The 22,949-nt window shown below is 40.3% G+C and overlaps 1 long non-coding RNA gene across 1 annotated transcript in view; it reads left to right on the forward strand.

Annotated features, from left to right (window-relative positions):
* The window catches only part of LOC148188300 (uncharacterized), an 86,454-nt gene that overhangs the window by 51,518 nt on the left and 11,987 nt on the right, over positions 1–22,949 (forward strand). The window lies entirely within an intron of this gene.

Below are 22,949 nucleotides of genomic sequence, written 5' to 3' on the forward strand. Positions count from 1 at the left end.
TCCAGTATTTCACTAACTGGAGAAGACAGTTTGAAAGAGCTGTGTTCTCGTGTTTGCCTTTGCAGATTGAAAAAATCAACCATGTTTCAGTACTTACCCTAGAGTATGGCTGCACAACTTAGTCGTTTTAATGTAATTAGGGTTTAAAGTTACACCTTAATTAAGGCGAGCCACTTTAAATGACAGGTGGTTGTGTTCCATTGAAAAGCTGCTACCATGGCAGTATTGCGTGGTTATGTAACGTATGTCAAACGGTGCTGAGCAAACTCTGTTTTCATTGATTGGTTTTAAGCCAAGGCCCAACTAAAGACTGGTACTGTACGTTAGACTGTACGTTACATTAACGTGTTCATTAATGCACATCACCGGCACTGCTGCTGGTCATGCGGCACATCCACACCATAAAATTGCACTCAAACCTGTATAAATGTGAATTTCAATGTAAATATCAATATATATCTTGCACTCCAACCATTCTTGTATATACTTTAATTCCATGGTTCTGTTTCTTGCACTGTTACACTGTGACTTGTGTTACTTGTTTTGTTTTGCACTGTAAGACTCGTACTTCTTATATTTTATATTTTATATTTGTATCTTCTATTTTATCTGTTTTTTTCTATATTTATGTTGCACCAACCCACCAGAACAAATTCCTCGTATTGTGTTAACTATACCTGGCAATAAATCTTTTTCTGATTCTGATTCTGATTCTAAAGAAGAAAATATCAGCTAAGTGTATGATATATTAGGAATATTTTCACAGCTTTACCTCGCCCGTACCGACAGGGATTTGAAAACACCAGACTCCATTGAGAAAAACATTCAAAACAGTAATTTTACTCCGCCAAATGGTGAGCTAAAGTGGTGCAAATAGTCAGATATAGTGTACTCTTAAACTGATATTGATTTTCGTTAGGTGGCTAGAATATGTGTCGCTGCGACCCCGTCAACAGCAGTACATTTCTCAGCTTCTCTGCTGGTAGATTTGGTTCGTCAGCGACATTAGCAAAGCAATAAAATAAGTTCAACAGAAATGTAAGATTTGTCGGACCACCGTGTTTAACTCTATATCTTTATATGTTACAGTCACGACTGAAAATGACCACAGAAATAAACAAGTTTGCAGAATGTACATATTTCCGCAATTCAAAGAGTAGCCAGTTTTCTACCTGGAAATGACTTTTGTTGTTAGAACAACATCACGGTGATTCTGTTTATAGCTGATGTTTTACTGCATTTCCAGTTCATGAAAGATAATTTTAACATTTTGGTCACCATGAATTTGTGTGTGTGAATAGATGAATGTGACTTGTAGTATAATAGCGTTTTTAGTGTTCAAAAATGACTAGAAAAGCACTATACAAGTGCAGGACCATAATAATGATAATAAGAATAATACGTTACGCTTTACAAAAGAAACATAGAGGGAACGAAAAAAAGAAATAAGAGCCAGACACAAGGTGAAGAGTAAAAACAGATAAGATAATGTTTAAAAAATGTCATTAAACATAGTAAAATAACTAAAAAGCAATTCTAAGAAAGAGGGTTTATAAAAGTGATTTTAAAGATGAGAGGATTTGTGGTCCTGATCTCCTCAGACAGGTCATTCCAAAGTCTAAGTCCGAAATTTGGCCACTTCTGGCTCCAAAAATTAAAGATGGCAACGGCCAAAACGCCAAACCGGAGTCCACAATCCAGTGGGTGATGTCACGGTGGCTACGCTCATTATTTTTTTCATTCTGTGGTGTGCACCCTGCCTTTCACCCAATGTGTGCTGCAATAGTTTCAGCCTCTGCAACTCTGCACATACTGTAATGCAGTCATGAATAGATATGGAATATGTTGTCCATGTGACGGTCGCTGTCCTACAACTGGAGCATTCACTCTCATACATTACATGTGATCTCTGGCTCTGTGGTATTCTGTTTTGAATGATGAATCCCCCCCCTAGTGCATTTTTATGCATTTCTAAACCTTAACCCCGAAGCAACAGGTGCTTGGAAAGGTAGACACGCAAGGCTAAAACTGCATGAGATCTTGTTGTATTTTTACTCTGACAGTAAAATAAGTAAACTTGTTTCTTGTCTTGACTTGTAAATGTTTCTAGGAGTGAGATGGTGGATTAAAAAAATCAAATGCTGCAAGTATCTATCTTATGAAGCTCAGACAAAATGCACATGGCTCCTGTAAACACTTTATCTATCCAGTATGTACTGTTGCTGTGTGTACTGTTGTTGTGCCTATAGAGTCGGTTTCAGCCTCGGTTCTAACAAGGTTTGTTTTTGTAATATAGACAACAGTTTAAATTAGAGCACTTAATATAAACTGATGGTTAGCATTCATTATGACAACTCTTGCATAGGACTGCTGGTGGGAGAAAGCTGAAAACTGCTTGAATAAACATGTAGTGGGGATGTATGTAATAGCATCCAGTCTGAGTCAGTCTGAGAGAAAATAATGCAGCCATGAGTTTCTGGTAGTGCTGAGACCTCTGCTCTCTGTCTCCCACTCTGACAGCCTCTTAGATGAATGCTTTCTGCTTTCTGGAGCTGACTTTGTTGTTTTCCCAGGCAGCCATGTGCAACTAGGCTAATGAGTACATTTAGCTGTAAAATGCTGAGGTAACACTTTCATCACACTGAGCGTGTGTGAATGTGTGCGTGCACGCAGCAGTGGAGTTGTGTATGCATGTGTGTATATCATCTGTTTATTAAGGTCACAGCCAGAGATTGAAGTTTGAGCTGAAAAAACTAATTAGAGACTCATCCTGCTCCTTGCATCACACCTTTCTAGTCTCAACCGTCTCTCCTTCCATGCATTCTTCTGTCTATAACTCGCCTCACTCCTTTGTGTCTCTTTCTGTCCAACATCTCCCACTGTCTTCCTGGCTGCCTCACTGTTTCTTCCCCTTTTGAATATTGTCCCTCCCTTCCATCCTTCTGTTCCTCTTTTCTTGTCTCATTTCATTGTCCTCCTGTTTTTTTTTCAAAGCATTTAATGAACTTCTTAGGGCTATAAAAAGAAAGTAAGAAGAAATGCAGTTCCTCTAATGGCCACACGAGGCTGAAAAAAGTGAGTCAATCCCCATAGACTTCAATGTAAAATTGGTCTTCTTTACAGCATAACTAAATGTGTTTACAACCTGGTACAAAAATGGGTTTGGTCTCCATAGCTAATTTCGCCCTTCATGAAGACTATAAGGTGTAATATTTGTTCTATAACTCATCTGTTTACATTTTAGTCTTAAAGTTGTGTATAATTAAGGGCTTGGCAATTTCGAGTGAACCTGCCGACCATTGACAAGCACTACTTTGAATAATTTGACTTAGTAAGATTTCAGTCAGACTAACATGTTTATATTCATTTTAAAAGTCCAGTTTCAGTCGGACTAACACGAGAATTTGACTTTATCTAACATCATGTAAATGTACTGACTGAAAAATCTGAACAGAGGAGGGTGGGGATGTGGACATACTCCAGCTGTTTTTTAAGGGCTGTTGTTGTTTCTCAAGCTGTCGACAATCTGTTCTCAATCATTTTGAAATTCACTGGGTAAACAAAACTTTTGTTGCTGCAGTAAAAAGTCAGGAATTAGATGATTTTTTTTTGTTTACAATGCTAAGTGGACAGTAACTGGACGACACATCCACAGTGTAAGTGTCAAGAATTTTGATTAAATTCTCTCCAACTCTGTTTTTAAAACCTTCATGTCAAAGTCTCACACAGATGATATTTTTGGCGAGTGTATCTGCAGGAGCTTGAGTGACGTGAGCAGTTTCTGCTCTTCAGCTCAAAGAAAAAAAGAAACTACTCGAGGCAGTGACTTTGGCCCTGCTGAGCTTTCCTCTGCCCCTCTGAGTGAGTCATCACAGAAAAAATATGACTGGGATGGATTTGCAGATAGTCTGTGCAAAAATTATCTGCAATTGTCCGATACAATTCCAAGTCTGAGTAACACATTCAAAAAATAATTGACAGAGAACTTGTTTCTCTGGAGTTGTTAACAGCAGTATGATTGTGCTTTTTAAAGGTTTGCCTGTAATCAGTGAGAGAAAACACCGAACTGAAAGAAGACTGTTTACTTTCATTAAACTTAGAGGACAAAGGAGGGGTTTGTTTCAGTTCTTCAGTCAGTGCACTGCTGCAGTGAAACAAAAAGAGAGAGTTGCTTGTTTGTGCACTTTGTGTTGTTAGGCTAATTATTTAGATTTCTAATCTAGCATTAGTCAGGCCACATCCTCACTTTTTCTTGTCCTGGTGGGTCTGCTTCTCTGCTCTGCTGATGCCTGTCCTCGAGCATCTGTTCAGTACTGCAGGAAGAATGTTTCCCCCCGTCACTCTGCACTTGTTTTTCGCAATTACGAGTTATAGAAATCCTAGCAGGGGCATATGAGCTTTTAATTTCTCATCACTCATTATTACACCAGATTTCATCGCCAGGAAGAAATTAAATGCAACAGAGTTAATCAACAAAGAATTGGTACAAAACAAGTTGTGAACATGAAACAGTGAGTGTGAATGATTGTCTTAGCAGAGATGTTCACTCAGCTGCAGAGTGATGATGAGGACACGTTTTCAGAATATAATGAAATATTTAGTATCTTGCATGGGGTTGTGTGATATTGAAATTCCCCTACTGACAATATCACTTGATTGAACCAACAATATACAAAGTTAGCATTCATAAAAAGACAAAGAGAGGCACACATAGATATAAACATCTATAGACTGGTGACACATGTGCTGCAATACAGTTAGTCACCACGAAGTGATATTTTACACAAGCGCATACTGAGATCAATAAATCAGATCGATCAGCTGATGAGGTTATATAATTCAACAACACGTGTAACTGCCCTCAAACAATCTTGATGGAGTTGACTGCCACGTTTATATTATGTTGCCTAAATAATAGCAAAGGTTAGGGCTACACTGGTTATAATGCACAGTGCCAGACGTATGCTAGCGTATTTTGTTTTTGTTTTGTGTTTTGTTTTCTATGTATCTTTGTCTTACTATGATATGCTTATACTGAACACAGAACAAAATGACTAACGGAGATTGCATATCCGAATATCTTTCTGTTACATTGTGCATGTGAGGTCCATTATCGTGGCCGACCAATACCGTGTTAAACAGCAGTCTCGTCTATCGCCTAAGCCTCTTTTAAAGTAGCATGTTAACTCTTTGAAATGTAGAACGTCATTTTTCTTATTCTGACGCCGTTTAGGAGTACTGAAACTTTTGAACCCTAAAAAAAAATGTTTAATTTCTTTCTTGGAAAGAGGGCAGTGAGCAATGTCCCACAAATTGCAAGGAATAGAAATTATTTTTAAAAATCTGGTGAAAATGCCCAGAGAACTATATTTATGATTATCATAATTATGTAATTGAAATTATTTTACAGACTTATTCTAGAATTTTTAAACAGTTTTTTTTAGTTAATGTTGTTATTTTACTTTACTTTTCTTTTTTTTGTTCCTTTTTTTTCTTTTTTTTCTATTTGTGCTAATATTCAAGTAATATCTTTTTAATTTGTTCTTACCAGTGTTTGAATAGATTCTTATTAAATTGCTAATTGCCCTCTTTGCATGTTTTTGAAACAAATGAACCCGATTTGTCCAAGTTTCAAAGGATTAATACAATTTGGGGTGTGTATTCATTTCACACTTTATTGTATTATGTAAACTAATCCACTTCAGTGTCATTTACAGATATCAGACAAATGCAGATCATCTGTTTTGCAAATATTAGCGTCTCTCCCAACACTTAACCACCTCCTGCAGGGGTCATTGCATCTGCTAAGAGAAAGGCGAACCAATTACAAGGAAGTTTTGTGTTCAGCAAACCATGAAAATGCCACATCACATCATGCAAACCCAAGGAACAGATGTTATTTTACCCCAAATGAACTACTTCTTTTGGGAGCACGAATGAGAGTAGCTTTACCGCATTGACCTCTAAAACACAAAACATGCTCTAACAAGTCTGTGGAGGTAACATTATTCCAGTCAGGAAAGCAGCGCTGAGGTTGTCTGCAAAATGGTACAGGTGTTTCAACAACATGTCAGGTTAGGATTCAGACGCTCTCTAACAGAGCATGTCGTCTCACACAGATGAAACAAACACAAACACGCGTAAAGGCACGTTTTCCTAATTGTAGTTCAACAATGATTGCCGTTTCCAGATGAACGCTGTAGTATGTAGAGCATCCAAATGCCAGGCTCCGCTCGGAGTACATGTTTGTTGTTGTTGTTTTTATTTATTTATTTTTGTCTTGTTGTCAGTTGTTGTAGCGCTGAGTTTATTTACCCCCAGCTGCCAAAACAAAGGAACTGCGGCTAAACAGTGCATATGCAGAGGTTGTTATCACTGCTAATACAATAATAATAGGCATTATGTAGATTTGTCCTTTTCCCCTCCTGTAATTTGTCTTTCTTTTTAAACCATTGACACACATAATTTTTCATTCTCCCTGTTCTTTTCTGTTTCAATACGAGGAGCATTTTAGGTTAAAGGCTTGTTTCTCATAAAGAGAGCTGTTGTAAAATGGCCAGAAAAGACATTAATCAGCGTAACTATGCAAGTATTCCCACATCTACTGTAAGATTGGCTTTATGTTGTTAGTTTTGTCAGCCACTCCCCATCTCCTCTTTCTGCTTTTCCATCTTCTGTCTCCCACTGTTTTCCGCACTGCTCCTCTTTCCTCTCATTTCCACCCCTCTAATCATACACTTGTATCTCTCTTGTGTGCATTTGAGGAGGAGGGAGGGGCAGCTATAGTAATAAGACCATTAATCACTGAGAATAATTCTCTGCAAAATCAGCCAACCTTGTTGAATTTGACAGCCACCATATTGGATCTATAGTGTGCCACATAATATACGGTCAGATAAGAAGCTTTGAGTGTGACCCGTGAGGGCTTTTTGCTTTATTCTGCACATTTATGAAAGTCTTTGTCCAAATATATTGTAATTTTTCGTTGCATTTTGTTTGGTTCCTTTTTTATTTTTTTGTCTTCCTTTTGGGACAACGATTGACAAAAACCTTGTCTAAGGACAAAAAAATTCCAGAATAATGTTTTATTGAACATCATAATCCCAAACTGTTCAGATCTTACACATACTGCTTCTCTAAAACCCAAACTCCTTCCAGAGCGTCATGGCTGCCAGTTCCATCCTTGTAAAACAAACCATATGGCCGCTATAGGGGCTGATGCAGCAACTTCAACAGCAGCTTATGAAATGAAAGCCGTTCTTCCGTTAAAGTCAACTCTAATCAATCTTGTCGTCTTGTCTTTAAGTGTTGGCCTTCGTAGGGTCTTTGACAATATGGGAGTCTTTGGGCCCTATTTCAGTGATGTATAGTGCATGGTCTAGGGGCCTTCAACGTTATTTTAGGGCAAGGATCCCCAAAGAGAGATTTTATCATATTTCGTCTTGACCTGTATTTGCATTTCAGGTGGGTGAGAAAAGAAATTTCACTTCCACAAACATACAATGTTGCAAAAGGCAAAATATGTTGGATTCATGTTAATGTTTATTTTCAGACATATTTTACATTTCGAAAAAAAAAACTTTGTAGAAATGATCAAACAATAATTCACGGCCCCCTCTGCAGTACCTCTAAGGACCATCAATGGGTCAAGGATCCCCTGATGAATAACCGCGGCCTAAAGTGCATTTAGGGCAATTCCAACTCTACTTTTGCTACTTAATGTAAAGCACAAAGGGTAAAGGGATTGTATTTAGTCCCTTGATTAATCATAGGCATGTTTTAGGTGTAACACCAGTTCAACCAATCAGCGTGTCTTCTGGAGAAGTAAGCGGTTTTCTGCTAAGAGTAATGCAATAAGAGCTAATGTCACTGCAGCAAATATCATGGGATGTTTAAGCAGCAGTTACAAACATGACAGAACAAACAGAACTAAACTTTAACTAAATTTCAGGAAGGTATGAAATATTACATACCACCTGAGTCTACTGTGCGCCACCTTGTGGAGGATGTAAAAGAGGTCTTTGATTGTGTTATTTAAAACCTAAAGGCAACCCAAGATTTAGAAAGACATGTTCCAGATATGTTCATTCTTGGTTACCGAGTCTAATTTCCCCAGTCTTGACTCATCTTGTAAGATTCGACCTATTGTACAGGTGGTGTTTAGTTTTAAACAGTGCAGCATCGTTGCATCATCAAGGCTGTTTTTTCCAACCTTGATCAATGGCTCATGAGAACTTGTATCGGCAAATTAGCTATTGATTTACATAATCATAGCGGAGCCCGCCCACTGCAACCCTCGGAGGCAGAGGAGCAGATGCTGCTCATCTCCATCAAATGTGTTTAACTACGGAAAATGATATTAATCAAACATTTAAACTGTGGTGGTGCTTTAAAGCCTCATGTGTGATATGAGACGGAAAATAAACGTTTCATATAAACTTTCTCTGCTGCCTTAAACAAAGTGTCACATCACATATTGTTTCAGGGGGCTTTTTTTTCTGGTCGGTACCCACATGAGCTGTTTTAATGAGCTTGGTTCCCAAACGGAAATGTTTCAAAAACCCCTGTGTAGGGGATTAATAACTTTAGAGGAGAGAGCTGATAATTCTGGAAAGTGTGTGTGGTTGGGTGTGTGTTGTACAAACTTTTGTCACTAAAAGCATGCCTATATGTGTGTGTGGTTTTTTTTTTTGTTTTTTTTTTTAAATTCAGCTGTGTCTGTGTAGGTCTGTCTGGGGCGCACCATCCATAATATTATTGTTACTATGGAAAGGGCAATGTCACGCATGTTCACAGGCAGACACACACACACACACACACACACGGTGCAATAATGTTACACATGAAGGGTGTCAGTAATGGGATTCTGGTCAGGCCAGTGTGACCATGCTGTACTGAGCTAAGGTCATTGATACCATATCAGGAGCTGAGAGAGAAACGGAGAGTGAGTTTGAGGTGGGAGAGGAAAACAAAGGAAGGAAACAAAAGCATAAAGAAAAGGGATGTTTTTGAACAAATTGTCATTTAGCTGTTAGTTGGTGTTGATTTTCTGCTGCAGTCTAGTTCCACACATGCAGCGAGCACCGCAGCCCTCGAGTGTCATCAGATACACGCGCTTTTTTCTCTTTTGTCCTCTCCACTAACATTTTCAACTCCTTTACATCTACTTCCTCTCCTCACATGCTTTCTCTCTCCAACTCCTCTCCTCTTCCAACATTTGGTCTCCTCTCCTCTCCTCTTTTCTTCTCTCCTATCTATTTTGTCCTCCCTCCTTTCCGCTATCTTCTTTCCTCCTCTCTTCTTTTCCTCTCCATCCTTTCTTCTGTCTTCTTTTCTCTTCCTCTCCTCTCCTCTCGTCTCCTCTCCTCTCGTCTCCTCTCGTCTCCTCTCCTCTCCTCTCGTCTCCTCTCGTCTCCTCTCCTCTCCTCTCCTCTCCTCTCCTCTCCTCTCCTCTCCTCTCACACCTCCTTAGACGGGGCTATTTTCTGCCTGTCAGGCAGTTTGCAGACAGGCACTGTTTTTCCACCCTGGTGAGACTCTTTTCGGTACGTGTGTCTGAGTGTGCGCACACACTGTACGAGTGGCCATGTGATTCATGTTTACATTTGTGTCTATGACTGTGTGTGTGTGTGTGTGTGTGTGTGTGTGTGTTTGTGTGTGTGTGTGTGTGTGTGTGTGTGTGTGTGTGTGTGTGCAACACAGAATTGCAGCATATTTTTGTAAGTGGCCATTTGCTTCCTGTGCCTGTATACCTGCATGTGTGTGTGTGTGTGTGTGTGTGTGTGTGTGTGTGTGTGTGTGTGTGTGCGCGCACATGTACGTGTGTGTTCCCCTGTTGTGACAGTGTTGAAATCCAAGCTGACATCCCCTTCTCCCTGCAACAGCATATGCCCCTCAGCAAGACCACTGGGAGGCTACAGAGAGAGAGAAAGAGGGAGGGAGGAGGCGGAGGAGTGGGGGTGAGAGTGAGAGGGCAGAGATAGAGGGACGGGGCGATGGGTAACGGGTGACGAGAGGTAGAAAAGGATGGAAAGAGAGATGTGATAGAGGGAATTAAAGGAGAGAAACAGCCAAAGAGGAAGAGAGAGAGAAACAGGAAGAGAGCCACAGACTGAGACCAAGACGGAGGGAGAGAAAGCACCCCCACTGCGTTCCTTTTCAGTCCTGCTAGCGTTGGCATGTGTTAAATGTAAAGCTGCTGGCTGACTCACCACGCTACCAGCTCATAGTCAGCACTCTCTACTGCTCTTGTCTGACAGAGACAGAGGGAGAGAGAAAGGCTACCAGCTTAGATTCAACACTGTCAACGACGCAGGGGGAGAAAACAGAGGGAGAGGCCACCAGTAAATTACCAAAACTGCCTTCCTCTTGATCTGCTTCTAAAAAGGCTTTTTAAAAACACAATCAGTGTTAAAGCAAACATTTGTGCCGTAGGTTCTTTACCAGAGATATTCAGTGCATTAATAGGCAAATATTTAAATCCAAAGCCTCAAGCTCAGTGTAGTATATCTTCAGTAAAACTGAATAAATCATTAGCTAAATGCCTACAAGCACTAAACGACCAACACGTTGTCATCCCAACTCGTCACATGGTGCTGCTATTTCAGTGACCTTCTGCATCCACTTGTGACGTATTAGGTCCTGATGCTGTGTAGGCTCCAGGATGCTGTTACTGGGATGTAAACAAATGCACGTGGTGGGATGAAGCAGCATGGCCTGTATGTTTACACAACAGCGCAGACCGTCACGATGGTTGGGATTAGGCAGCAAAGTCACAGACGGTTCGGTGTTAGCAAAAGAGGCACATGGTAATGTGTAGTAAACAAAACTCACATCCACACAGGAAGCCAACTCCAGACTCCTGCACAAAAGTCAGTTGATTGGGGACGCTCGTGGTTCACCTCGTGGAGCTGGCGCCCTATGCAGCCGCGGGTTCGACTCCGGCCTGCGGATCATTGCTGCATGTCATCCCCCCCTCTCCCCCTTTAGAGCAAAGGCTGTCCTAACTCCAATGAAGGCAAAAAGCAAAAAAAGTCAGTTGTTAGCTTAACCCCACCTGCCTGCCATATAAGCACACCTTATATTACGTTGTTACTGGCAGCGAATTTACCCGACTCTGTCCTCCAGCGTTTCATGTGCACATCATCGGCTCCATCTGACCGTATTCTCTGAACTGAACTACAGAAAAAAAATAGGTCATAACATCATAATTAATGTTGTTTTCCTCTGTGTTTGACAGGTGATACAATTGAGGAAACAAATGAAAATTGGTCAGTGACTACATTTAAAGAGTTTTAACAGTTTTCAACAATACCTACAAGTAACAGCATTTTTTATAAAAAGTGCATATTATAAATATACAAGCTTTTGACACAGGGAACGTGAGGTCGTTTTTTTAACAACAATTTTATAAATTTTTCACATATTTAGAAAACAGATACAACATGTAACATACACAAAAACAGCCATAGACCATCCATCCAGACAGTAACAAAAAAGTAAAGACAGAATAGAGCAAAAAATTTAAAAACAGGGCACCCCACTTCCTTTTCTTAAAGGGAACATGAGGCCTGTCCGTTATCTATACCAACAAAACAATTTCTTTGGATTGTCCTAAATCGGATAGATTACTATTTTTAAGACGGTGCGTCATCTTACACTCAGATGAAATTAATAACTTGTGGTGTAACAAGTCTGTTTCTCTGTATGACTCAAATGTCTCTTGGGCCTGTTTGGAAGATCATAATAAAAATGTCTCTGAAAGGGAAAGAATAAAAAGGTAGATGTGGGTGGGGATGTGGGGGTTGGGTTGATAGTCGCTCTGCGTTTAAGTCGGTTTTATAAAAACACCTTTTATATCTTTTGCTCAATTCCCACTGGACAGAAGCACATGAAAGATGTACAGTACGCTTTCCTGGTATTTTAAGGCCCTTTTAATGAAAGCCGTATATAATGTACTGTAGTATGTCAGTAAGTGAAGCATGAGGGGGGATGTGTTAGCGATCAGTCATATGTGGCAGTACTTCTCACATTTTTAGCTGTTATTTATTCTCGTCTCAACTGAGCGCATGCCTACTTTTTGAGTACACAGACAATACGGAGCTTTATAATACAAAATATTTTGCTCAAGGGCACCTGAACACACTGGCACCGAGAATTTCTTGGTTGGTGTTTTACTAATGTGAAATGTATTCCTATACGACCACAAAATTATTATAGAATAACGTTTTACCTGTTAAATGTTAAAGTTTTTGGTAGACCGTAGTTTTAGTTTCTGATTACATAATAACAATTTGATAAGGGTCAAATCATTTTTTTTAAAACACACTCTACCAAATGGTTGATTTGGCCTTTTACGGGAAAGGTGGTGAAGCCCAGCTTATGAAATTAAAATTGACTATTTGCTAAAATGTGGCTGAACTTCTGATTCTTCATTATTGTTAAATGGTACTTTTAATGAATGAAATGATTTCTTAAGTTTAAATTTTCACTGTCTGTAGCCATGCTCTACCGAACAGTTGAAATGGCCATTCATGGTTAAGGTAGTGATGTTAACACACAGAATTTGCTTCTTCTTTTTTTAAATTAACTAAAAAAAAGGATAAATATTCACTGTTGTTTATACCATAACTATAATATTATAACATCATATATGTGATGAAAGAAATTAAATCATAATGATTTTTTTACCATTTCTGGGAAGTTTTCAAAGTAGCGTAATGGTAAATATCTAGAACACATTTGTGGAAATAATACTTATTTCGATAAGTATATTCTGATGATGTGTTGGTATACTAACATTTTACAAGCATTATAACAGTGCATGGCTTGTAATTTTGAGTGTTGCCATTACAATGAACAGCCATTGCAACCATTTGGAATAGGTCTATATTAAAAAAAAAAAAGAAGAGGTATGTTAAAACAATAAACAATGATTTTTTAATTATAGCCCCAAGGACATAAAAAATGTAAAGAAAAAAATCCATTTCTTTTTTCCTGCTAAGAGCTTTAAGGGGTTAATGCAATGCAGCCACCAACAGCTGTATTTCCATATTGGCACAGAGAGGAACATATGAGTGATTTTCTTTTTTTTTTTTCAACATGCAGAACCATTTCAATAAACTGCAGTTTAACGGTGCAGTGAAATGTCTTTGTTGGAGGTGAAGAAACGGGGGGTTGAAGGAGAGACTGTGAGGGGGCTGGTTTACTGTGTACATAATAATATAGTGTGCATATGTGCATGAAGGTGATCCAGTCATGTTATAATGTATTCAGTGGCCTTGGACAGGATACATATAGAATAAGAACAAGACCAGATTGACTTTAATTGGATTAGAAACATCACACAGTGTTTTTATTTATGTAGAGATGAAAGAGTAAATAACAAAATTAAATTGTACATATGTTAGCTCATCCAAGCCAAGCAGCACAGTGAAAAACAATGTATGTTTTACTGTGAAATGTTCACTGCTTTGACCTCTGTTTTCTACTCTTTCTTCTTCTCCCACCTCCTCCTCTCCTCCGTCTGCCTGTTTTTCGTCGTTTCAGCACGTCGAAACACTTTTCACTACAGTACCTGCTGATCAGGAGCCTTGATGACCGTACTGGATGTAAAATGATTTCCCTTGCATTTTTTTTCCCGACATCAGTAAATTGCCATGATGGTAGTGTAGGCTGTTTTCTGGAACCGACTGCATAGGCAAGGTGATGAATTCACCGCACTGAGCATACGGCACGACTGATGATGAAGCTGTCCAGAGGCAGAAAACAATTCTAGTGTGATCTATAAATATGGACTTTGAAATGGCTGTTTGTTGAGAGCACTGTGTTAAACGGTTTGGTTCACCCAAATAACAAAAAACACATTCTCCTGCTAGGTTTTGAAATATCTCACACCAAAATTTCTGACTCAACCGCAAAACAATGGAGCTAACCTCCTGAAAGTTTTGTTTGGGTCCCTTTAGCCCAGTTCAGACCAATGATTCGAGATGAGACGAACCGTTACAGAACGATGCAGAGGACAGTCGCAGCGGTGTGAGCTGGCCAGTCTCAGCTTGACTCAAGCGACTCAACTCTGGTTTTAGGACAGAGCCAACAGCCAGTTGGCTTGTAGCAAAGTGGCATCCGAGTCAATTAGAAACTTGTCAGCAGACGGCGTCTTCGTCTGCTGTGGCATTCTCTGACAACAGTCCTCCGTCTACACTGAGCCCAAATTCGCTTCATTTACACCCCTGTGGCAGCTGACACATATGTTTCTCTCCGTCCTCACCGCGTGTCATTGCTGCTCTCTGTATGTGCATTTATGGCAAACATATACTCATTGAATGGTTAATCAGCGCTGGTTATTTCAATTATTGTGGCAACTTTGTTAGGAATATGGTCCATCTGAAGCTCCGGTCATGCTGTTAATGTTTTTGCAGTTTCATCACTATTAGAACTGCACTTGTAGCAAGTATCGTTTTTGATACTGAAGCTGCAAATTATATTAAGCTACAAAGTAAGCCCAAAAATCTGGACATTACAACGGAATCAGAGAGAGTTGTTGCTAGAGAAAGCAGGTTTCCACAACATCACAGACCAGCGCTTTGCAGACAGGTGCAAAATTCGGCTTGTCTTGTTCCAAGTCTTTGGTCGTAGCTGGACCTTCGTGTTTCTCGTTGGAACGTATGTTAATGTAGGAGCTGACCGGAGGAAAACAGGGACAACAGCTGTTGCCCCAGCAACAGAATAGCAATGAAACCACAATCACTTTCGGTTAGACAACTGTCAATCGTTTGGAATAACAGAGAGATGTGAAATTGGGAAACTTGTTTGTTTCTAATGTCATTTTCAGCATTAACTGTAGTGTTAAAGTTATAGTGAAACAGCAGTGGTCTAACCCGTGATGTTTTTGCTGTGCTTTTGAGCATCACGTTGCTGCATTTTCAGCAGTGTTTCGGGCCGTTTCGAGTGGTCATTGTGTAAGCAACTAAGGTGATTTTTTATGAACACATCACTGGTTAGGGGGTAGTTTCTAGCAACATACCTCTGCATTTCCCACTGCGTTGTGCAGCCTTTCCAGCAGCCATTTGGGGATGAAAACAGGGTAATTTTTAACCATAAATTGCTGCATTTCAAGCAGCATTTTGAGTCTTTTGAAGCAGCCATTATGCAATCAAAAGAGGATCATTTCTGCAAACATACTGTTGCATTTAATGCAGCGTTTTGAGGCTTTTACAGTGGCCACTGTGCAACCACAACAGGATGTTTTTTAACTACACATGGCTGCATTTTAAGTGGTGTTTATGATACCACAACAGGATGTTTTTTAGTGACACATCACTGCATTTCAAGTGGCGTTTGCGCTAAAACAACAGGGTGTCATTTAGCGATACACTGCTGCATTTCCAGCAGCGTTTTGCAGCTTTTCTAGAGGCCATTGTGTGACCAAAACAGGGTGTTTTTTTTTTAGCAACATCACAGTGTTTTCAGCGGCCGTTGTGTGAGTATTTTGAGTCAAAACATGATCTCCTCATAACCAAGTGTTTTTTGTGCCCAAATATGAACATACGTTAGCGTTGTCGAAATGTAAAGTTTCAACACATTTCTGCACTGTAACCTACAAACGGTGGTTTGAAGAATCATACAATGGCAATCATTAGTGTGTGTGCACTTAACAGTGTTTGGACACAACATTTCTCCTTCCTTTCTCACTCTGTTTGACAAAGCTGCTCGTGATCTTCAAACCCCCTTCAACAAAGCTCTGTTCTCGTGAGGCCTGATCCCTCCTAACCCCCTGTCTCACTCTCTCTCTCCCTCCTGTCTCTCTCTCTCTTCCCCCCTTCAGCTATCTGTCTCTCTCTCTCCCCCTCCCTCTGTCTCCCTCTGCTGCTCTCTCCTTTGCCCTCCCCTCTCTCTTTGTTCCAGGGATCAAACGAGTATCTCTCTCGTCCATGCTCCGTCACCTGGGAGAACACACACACGCTCACGCACATTCACACTCATTCTGGCCCTTCTCCTTTAGTTTGTAGCAGCGCTCATGTTCCTGTTCATGATTTTAGAGCAGTCATGGTCAAAGAATGAGCTCACCTTTCAACTCACCTATTGCTTTGGATCAAAGAAGAGAGAGAGGGGAAAGGAGCAGAAACACAAAGAGCAAAGCGGAACAATGTCAGACAGGACAGATTAAAACAGAAAAGAGTTTCACTGAATTGAACTGAAATGACCATGATAAAGATCAGAGCCAGCTCAGAGTGAAAAAGAAAATCAAGTGAATGTTAAAGCCCTTGTGGAATTGCCTTAAGATGCAATTCCTCCAAAAAACTTCTGAATGAATTTTAAAGATAAAGAATACCTCAAGTCAAGGTTTTTGGGAGACAGTTTTAGGTTTTGTTGTTGAGATGCTGAAGACATAAATAACACGGATTTGACTATAAAACAATAACAAAAACTTGATTAAAAAGATGAACTTAATGATAATGAAAAATTTTAAAATTCCTTTTAAGTAATGTAGCAAAAGTTCTTGGATCAAATTGATTTTTACAAGTAGTCAACTTAAAAATGTGTGTTCATAATCATGGTGGTAGTCCATAACACACCAATGGATGTAGAGACACCAAGGCAAGCTGCAGACCTGTTTGACACCAACAAACAACAAAACTAATATGATTTAGCAAGTTTTTTTTGTGTTTCTAGCAGCTTTGTAGGCACCAAACGTGGGTATTTTGTAGTGATCCAACACTTTGTCTTCAAGTCGCTTTTCAGGCATGATTAAGCATTTTGATTTTTACCAAGAAATCACTGATTTTCCTGCCAAGATAGTGGCCTGAAAAGCAGGCTACTTTTTTTTTACAAAGATATTGCTGCTTTTTCTGCAGTGATAGTGACACAAAAATTTGCTTTTCCTGTCAGGATCGTGGCATGAAAAGCTGTTGTTTTTTACTGAGACAACACTGCTTTTCCTGTCGGGACAGTGGCTCGAAAAGCAGTTGTCTCATACAATTTCTGCTTTTCCTGCTGTGATGGTGGCGCAAGAAGCTATTTCTGCTTTCCTGCCAGTTAGTGACACGAAAAAAAAAATAAATTCTGTTTTACTGAGATATTTCTGCTTTTCCTTCCAGGATCGTAGAAACAGAAGCAGATGTGTTTTACCAAGATATTGCTGCTTTTCCTGCTGGTATAGTGGCTACAAAAGCAGTTGTTTTTTTACGGGGACGTGATGTTTTTCCTTCCAGACTAGTGGTATGGAACATGGTTGTTTTTTTACAGAGGCATTGCTACTATTCCTGCTGGGATAGTGACACGGAAAGTGGTTGTTTTCTGTCAAGACATCGCTGTTTTTCCTGCTGGGATAGTGACCAGAAAAGCAGTTGGGTTTTACGGAGATACTGTTGCTTTACCTGCCAGGATTTTGCCAAACTTGTTATTTAAAGCCAAAACGTGATCTGAAGTTTTTTTGTGCTTCAATATAATCACACAAACAAAGCGCAGCTTAAATGTTACGTTTCAGCGGACTGGCTGCATCATAATATGCAGTTGTAACATATGAATGGTTTGCAGAAACATACATTTTTTTCTGCCGTTGGAAAATTGTTGGTCCCCTCACGGAGTGACCCGTGTTGCCAAAGTCGAGAGAAACTTTTACCCGTGTGGTTTCTCAACCAACCTCCCCACAGATACCTCCCAGTTGTCTCGATCTGTCCAGTCTGGTTTAGGCCCGGTTCGGCTCAGCCCAGTTCCCATCCTCTGCAGCATAGTTTGGTTTAATCCGGTCCTGTCCGGCTGGGAACTGAACAGGTGGCATGTGACAGCAGGTATGAGCTGACATCAAAGGATCCAGAGAGAGGAAGTGTAAGAGACGCAGGGAGAGAAAGGGAGCAAAGACAGATCTGTAGACAAAAAAATGTTTTTTGGGAGAAAGAAAAGAATCAGAAACACTGAGGACAGCGATGATATGTTATCGTGTGAATGACAAAGAATTTGAAGGAGAGAAAGATGAGTAAATCGGGAGTGTGTGTGCAGTGGTCGGTGAGGTTGGGGTTGGTGGGTGTGACAGAGGGTTTGGTGCTTGTCTCTAGACCAACAGCTTGTGTGCTTAACTCCGGTGAATACCAATTGTTCTGCACTGATAAAAGTCCACTGCAAAACTCCCAAAATAAAATGTGTCTCTTTATCGCTCCCTCTTTCTCTGTCTTTGTCTCCCTCTCACTTTCAGTACAGTTTCACTTCAAATCATTAAACTTTCTTTGTGTGTGTGTGTGTGCGCGTGTGTGTGTGTGTGCGTGTGAAAGCAAACTTTGACTGTACTTTTCTTTACAGACTTTACTTTTATGAGCTCTTAGTCCCTCTCCAAAGCAATGAATGCACACTTGCAGTTTTGTAATTAAACCACAGATACTCAACTTGTGGCCCGCTGGCCAAATCTGGCCCCCCGACCATTTTCTAATTCACAATAAAAATTAAGCGATTCACACTGAGATTTGTGTTTGTGCCTTTAGTATACATAAGGTGCCAGAGTGCATAAAACAGCTTCAAAATAGAGCCTGTTTATCAAAAAAAGTGCCAGCGGAGGATCCCCCGCACCCTGCGACTGTTGTCCTGGCTGAGGCTCTTATGTCCTAAAATCCTACATATGTCCAAAAATCTTAGAAATGTCTTAAAATTCTAGAAACATCCTAAAATCCTACAAATGTCCTAAAATACTTGAAAAATCTTAAAATACTAGTAACATCCTGTAGGCCTGCAAATGTCCTAAAATCCTACAAATGTTCTAAAATCCTAGAAACATGCAAATATCCTAGATATTACCTAAAATCCTGGAAATTTCTTGAAACCCTAAAAAAGTCCTAAAAATCCCAGAAATGTCCTAAAATCCTAGTAACATCCTAAAATCTGTCCTAAAATCCTTGAAATATCCTAAAATCCTAGAAATGTCCCAAGTCCTAGTACCACGTATGGGGCTGCTGCATTGGCCCCTGGCCTCCTGTCATTTTGTGAAAGTGGCCCCCAAGCAAAGCAAGTTTAGTATCCCTGATTTAGACTCTACGTACACACTTTTTTCCTCCACACACACTTTCAGCCCTATAGGCGGCTCTCTACAGATGATGTCAGGTGAATGTGGACATTGTTTAACGAGCCCTGGGACCGGGAAAGAGGGAGGTAGAGGAGGGATGGGACAATAGGAGAGAGAGGGAGGGGGGTTGAGGTAGAGAAGGATACGGGGGAGATGTGGGCAGAGGAGGAGGGGGAAGCTGGAAGAGAAAGGATGAGGAGAAAGGGATGGAAATCCGTCAGAGGAAGGAGAATCAGGAGGACAAGACAAAAAGCGCAGAGGAGAGAGGACAGGCGAGTGGAGGACATGTGGTCACAGGAGGGAGGTGGAAGAGGGGGAGAAAGTCATGAGGGAAGGAAGGAGAGAAACATAGGGGAAATGTATGTGACTTGTAGCCTGAGGACAAGAGAGAAAGGGATGAAATAAAGAGGAGTGGAGACAAAAAGGAGAAAGAAAGCAGAATAGAGAGAGTGTCGCTTATAGAAACCTTCAAACAAGGTGAGAAAGAGATGAGAAGGAGGTGAAGGGGAGAGGATGATCCCTCCTCCCTCTGACCTCCCCTTCCTCTCTCCTCCTCCTCTCTCGCCGTGTAACGTTAGACTACTGGGAGGGAAAATCTCCAAAGTCAGCTCTTCTCTCAGCTTTTCTCTCTTTTCGCATTATGTCATGTTATTCTTGCTCACAAAATGGAAAACGCTTCAGACCTCACTCCTCCTAATTAAACACATTTCTGCCTCAGTAAGTTGCCGATTCTATTCAAACTATCTCCTTTTTTAAAACTCGAGCCATGATCAAAGTCGCAATTTTTTTTCCTTTTTTTTGCTGCGCTGTTGATCCACGCTGAGTGGAAATTTGTAAAACGCTTGCTTCTTTTTTTTTTTTTTTCCCCACATTTTGATCCAGGAAGGGCCTGACATCCAATTGTCTGACAGAAAGGAATTTTCTATAACAATAGATCCAATTATGCACCATAATACAGTGTGGCTTTCAAGATGAATCCTCTGCACAAAAAGCTGTTGCACTTCTGCAGCAGGATTTAAGTCAAAGAGATGTGAGGTGTGACCACTATATCTAGGTATCTATATCCGCTCTTTGTTCTGCTGCTCTCTCAGCAACTCTATCGTAATGGTCATTGAATCCAACGTGGACAGACAGTTGCACGCCAGCGACAAAGGTCACCGTGTGTGTCGTCTAATGTGGAATCTATCCACCCTCGAGCGGCGAGTGCGGCTCATATTCTTCTGCTTACTCTGCTCTCCTTTGCCTCAGAGCATCAAGTCTTCCCCTCTGTTCATTTAAGTCCTGAAAATAAACTGTCACTCAGTCCATCAGCCCGTGTGTGCCTGCCTTGTGTGTTTCTGTGTGTGTGTGTGTGTGTGTGTGTGTGTGTGTGTGTGTGTGTGTGTGTGTGTGTGTGTGTGAATGTGGGTGTGGTTTGGGAGTTGTATGTGCACATTGAGGTGTTGTGGCTTGTGTATATATATTTATATATATGTGTGTGTGTGTGTGTGTGTGTGTGTGTGTGTGTGTGTGTGTGTGTGTGCGAAGCTGTCAATTTGTCTTGCCCAGCTCCATCCAAAAAGACAGACAGCCCATTGAGGCGTATGCTGCAGAGAAAAATAACAACTCCAACTGACAAACATACTTTAGTCAGCGGGCAAACACACACGCTGAGACGTAGACGAGGTTTCGCATTTAAATCGAAGATATAGTTTCGTTTTTGTGCTTAATGTTCTTTTTCTGTGTGAAATCGTCACTTGAGTTTGTTTTATAGTTGTTAATTTAAAGTATTGATCAATGCTGCACTGAATGGGAGACAGACTCTCCCTTAAGGGGGGCAGACTGCAGTTGCACTACAGCGTAAACAAATCTGGACCAAAATCAGCTGCAGAGGGCAGCATTTAATACCCGTAAATACTGACCTGCTTATCATGTTGCTGTGAGGGGGTCAAGAAGGGCATTTAAGGTCATATGAAGCCTTGCAGTATGACTCTCTGTGTGTGTGTTTGTGTGTGTGTGTGTGTGTGTTGCCTAATAGTGGAATAAAATCTATAGTTTAAGAAGGGTTTGCCTCAAAGCTGCTCATGTCTATCTGAGATAAACCATTACCATCGTTAACCGTCGCTGGATAAAACACGTAACGTTTACATCAGAAGTTTTCTGTTTTCATACAGTACTTAGTGCATTCAGTTTTTAAAAAAAATATTTTTTTTAGAGAGTTTAAAACTGGTTAGTCAAATTATTTTCTCCACATGGAGCTAATTTATTCATGCACTGATTCGTGATATGATATGAAAAAGTCTGACAGTGAGGAAGAGCTTTTGTTCTTGTTCTTATTACTCTGTCATTTTGTCTCAGCTGTTATTAGCTGACAAGTGCTTTTTTCTTTCTTTTATTATGTAAAATAATATATATATATATATATATATATATATTGTACTCTTCATAATATCAAATGGCAAAAATTAAGACAGCTTTAAAGCAGTTAAATCACCAATCCAGACTGCAAATATATATTTTGTTTTTGACCCCTACACGACAGTGCATTGCTTAGTTTCCATGTTGGACTCCAGCCTGCTTCTCCATATTAGGGGCATGCGGACTGACCAACTCGTTTATACAAACTCGTCAATTAGTGCCGCTCTGTCAGTGCTTTTGGCGTATGAGCGTGACGTCAAAAGCCACCTTCTGTGTCCAACTGGTACGCAGCTGGACAGCGTCACATCAGAACGCACTGGGTGGCGTTGTCATTATACGCTGGCGTGTGTGTGTTTTTTATTACACTTTACCATGTGGCTCTTTTGTCCAAACCATCCATGACTTTTTCGACTAAACCATTGTGACAGTCTGCGCCGTTGCGTAAACATAAGGGCCATGCTGCTTCATCCCACCATGTGCATTTGTCGATATTATGATAACAACATCCCGGAGCGTAAACAGCTGACGCAGAAGGATACCTAAAAGGTCGTAAGTAGACGCAGAACCATAAACACAAACAGAGCGGCACCATGTGACGAATCAGGATGAGAACGTGTTAGAGTGACATCTACTGTATAAAATATACTGACGATGCATAAGAACCACATACAACCCCAGTTCAAAATATCTAAATAATCTCTAAAACACAAACTGTTCTTTTCAACTATACTGCTTAACTGCGTGTACATAATTTGCATCCTAAAAATGGAAAATAAGTCAACTAAGTCTTAGAATAATCAGCCAACATGGACTCACACTTGAACACCAGACTCCTGCGTGAAACCCCTGTGCTTGTTAACTCCATCCACGAACTAAGTCACTCTCTATACATCACCTTACAGTACATTTCTAATGTTTTTTTTCTTTTATTATAAATTTGCTACAAAGATTGGCTTCTACTAGCCCTAACCATGACCTCCTTACCCAAAACCTAACTGTTTATGACCTTGATGCATCAGTGGGACCAGTAATAGCCAATAGAAGCACTCGGTGAGATCTTTAATATCATGTCCAAGGACTGGGTGTAAATAGCCAAATAGCTGCAGGGTGATTATTCTCACCTTTGTGCAGAGCTACACTGTCATTTATAATATTTTTTTTTTTATTGCTAACATCTGTGACATGTAATAAGGATTTGACTTTCTCTCCGTCTTCTTTAGATAAATGAGAAACATACAAAAGCGGCGGGTGGGATGTGAAGACCAAAGTTCATTAAACTACGATGTATTTCTTTCACAACATCAAAGCAGACGTATAGCCTACAGTGGCGAGGTTAACTCTGCAGTAGCAGCGTGGGAAACTTTCAAGAGTAAGAAGATAGTGCATGAAGGCAATATCAAAGGCCTAATGCACAGAGTTTATTATGCATGTGAAGTTGCCCGCTGCATGTGTTATTGTTCTCAGAGGAGGAAGAGCAAGAAACTTAACCTCAAGTTGTGGT

This window comes from Plectropomus leopardus, chromosome 11 (genome assembly GCF_026936395.1).
Source record: "Plectropomus leopardus strain MGB_pleo_1.0 chromosome 11, ASM2693639v1, whole genome shotgun sequence".
NCBI classification, from domain to species: domain Eukaryota; kingdom Metazoa; phylum Chordata; class Actinopteri; order Perciformes; family Serranidae; genus Plectropomus; species Plectropomus leopardus.